Genomic DNA, 3,184 nt, shown 5'->3' on the forward strand with positions numbered 1-3,184 from the left:
AATGTGTGAGATGATTAGAAACAAAATGAATATTGTTTCTCACTTGTTTTATAACTATTTCTGAATCACCAAAGACTTGAAGGTATTAAACACTAAAACTTATGGCTTTATGCAATCCTTATACTAACGCTTCATATTATTCTATATTATTAGTACAATCAAACCCTAACCTACATGCCAACATAGTTTTTTCACCATTAGGGCTTACCAAAATACATCCAACACCTGCATCGTTATTAGATTTAAAAACATTGAAATAAAGTGTCCAAAATAAAGAATATTTTTTAATTACAAGTGAATCTACAATATTAGTACATTTAGTAAAGTTTGTTTGTGAAAAGTTTTCAACTTGAGATAAAACATAATTTGCTAAAAAAGGAGATGTTGGAGCAGTAAAACTTACAAAGAAAGATTCTGGAGAACAATTTCCAAGATATTGTTGGAGAAAGCAATAGGTTCATTCCTTCATCCATATCAGTAACTATGTATTTCATATGATTTTCTCTATCCACTCATATCTGATATTGTTTAATGTTGTAAGGACGCCATATATGTGACCAGTCCGTGGCAAAATAACCATGCAATTTCTTAGACCAGTCTCTGCTTAAAATAAGACCATAAAATTCAAGAATATCAGCAATCAAAATATCGATAATTTGACATACCTTTGAATTCGAGGATAATATTATTAAAATAGAATTTAATTCTCCCAATACCTTAACCTTTGTTTTTTCTAATTGCATAATTTGGACAACTGACTTTTTGGGTGTAATTTTGAACTTGAGACGAACCGAATATGGCACAATATTTGAAGAAGCGCCTGACTCTATTAAACAATTGTGAAAGTTTTTGTTAAAAATTTCAAAGGTTAAAATAAAAGGTGGGGTATGGGAGTTGGACCCATCTCCAATTAGAATCACATCAAAAGCATCAATTTTATCTGGAGAGTTGCTTGGTGGTTGTCCATTTCCTAGTGAGGGTTTAACAGTTGGAAGAGGAGATGTAGGAACAACATTCAATTCCTTTAGTAATAATTTTTGTTGTTTCTTGAGCTTTCTTATGTCATACATGGAAATATTGGCTTTAACTTTATTCATATATTCCACAATATTATATGCTATATATTTATCAGAAATAACAAGATTTTTAGATGTAGAAGGCGAATTAGAAGAAGATGGAATGGATTCTGAATATTTGGGAGGAGGCTTCTTGGTAGCGTATTTATCTTTACTGACAGAAGTTGTTGATTTATGTGTGTGATTTGATGAAGGTGAATCAACAGATTCTCTACTCCTAGTTTTTACTGAAAAAGCTTCTCCTTCCTCCTCATTCTCTGATGTAGTAAGAATAAAATCCCATAATCCATTTGCTTCAACTAATTCTTCTTCTTTAGATTATTCTATAGATAAAGTTGATTCTTTGTATTCCTCTTCATATGATTCAACATTAGATATAATATTAGGTGGTTGAGACGATGAAGGTTGAGTTTTCTTAAACGGTCTAAAAGTTCTTTTTGGAGTATCTCAGACCTATTTTTTTAGGAATTTTTGTAATCCTTTTAAATCGAAAGGGTCTTTGGATGGTTTCTTTTTGGTTTCTTCTTTGAAAGTTACTTTCTTTGATTTTCTCTCTTCAAGAATGGTTTTCTTCTCTAAGGATAAAAACGTTTTTTCAACAGATAAAGCTTCTTTCATGTTGTCACTTGAAGTGATTTTGTTAGCTATATCTACGAATATTGCAATGTTAAAGGGAAGTGTAGATATATACCCTTCTATTTGAACATCTTCACTAGGTTGTTGAAGTTTCTGGAATTTTGTTAAGCAAATTATTGAACCTAGAATTGAAATCCTTGATTTTTTCTCCTTGATTTGTTTTGAGATTGGAAATATCATTGATTAAAGTAGCTTTGGTTCTATCATCACCAAACTTAGCTAGAAATTGCTCTTGGAATGTATTCCAATCGTTGATTGAACTTGATGGTAAAGAAAAATACCAGGATCCTGTTAATCCTACTAATGTATAGGGAAAAAGCCTACACACACAATATTCTTCAGAAACACCATTTAGATTTACAACTAGCATATAATTATGTAAATTCTCTTCAACTGGCATCCCTTCATTTGGATTGAACTTGGGTAACCATCTTTATGGGTGTTTAGGTAAAAGGTGAAGGGGTGCATCCATGTTAACCGCACCTGGATTGGTCCAAGGTTTATTTTCCATAATGGGAACTGGAATAGAAGGGTTCGTGATAGTAGAAGAGGTTGATTGTGTGGAGGAAGTAGCTCCTGTGCTAGTGTTTCTAGAACTAGCACCAATTGATTGAGAATGGAGGGTATGAATAAGAGGATTGATCGAATGAAATGAAGGTGTTTGTGGTGAAGTGGATGATATAATCTCAGTGGTGGATGGTTGTGATTCTATTTTTTTTGTCTTTCTTGGTGAGAGGGTAAAGGAAACTCAAATGGAGTAGTTCTAATTTTCTCACTTTAGGATCAAGTCAAAATACGAGAAGTGGGAAAAGATGATGATACACTTCCTTCAAATATTTCAGATTGTTGAGGCATTTCACCTTAAATATAAATTCCTTCTAATTTCTGGATTAGGGTATGAACTTCTAGTAGATCTTGTGAAGGAGGTTGATCTGGCATTTTAGGGTTTGTGCTAGGAGATTTTGTGGCTACTTTCGCAACTTTTGGTCTAGGTGTAGGATCTTTAGAATGAGATCTGGAAATTGGGGGAGATTTTGAGACACAAGGACACTTTAGATGACCTTTTGATTTAGGATTAAACCTTGTTTCCATTCATAGTCGGGGCCCTCCTTCTAGTGCCAAAAATGTTGAAAGCTAGAATCTCGATGTCTCAACATCAAGGAATACCACCAGGTCGAGAGCTTAAGGAAATTCCTTTTCTGTTGAAAGTGGTGGGTCCGACTGGAGATAAAGGGATATAATAGAATAATATGGAACAAACTGAGACTAATGGAATGATTCAAAAGAAAAGGATGATATCACTAATTAAACTTATCCTAATTACTTCCTGGGAATAAGATTTTTGTATATGCAATTCATAGAAATATTTCACAAAGCATGCAACAATATAGATTATTAAACACTTTAATGAAAAGAAAACAATAAGATAACTAAATTAATTAAATAGTTAATTAATTTAGTTGATTAAAACT

Source organism: Pinus tabuliformis, chromosome 7, assembly GCF_031772625.1.
Source record: "Pinus tabuliformis cultivar Carrire ecotype Pingquan chromosome 7, CPIR1, whole genome shotgun sequence".
NCBI lineage: Eukaryota > Viridiplantae > Streptophyta > Pinopsida > Pinales > Pinaceae > Pinus > Pinus tabuliformis.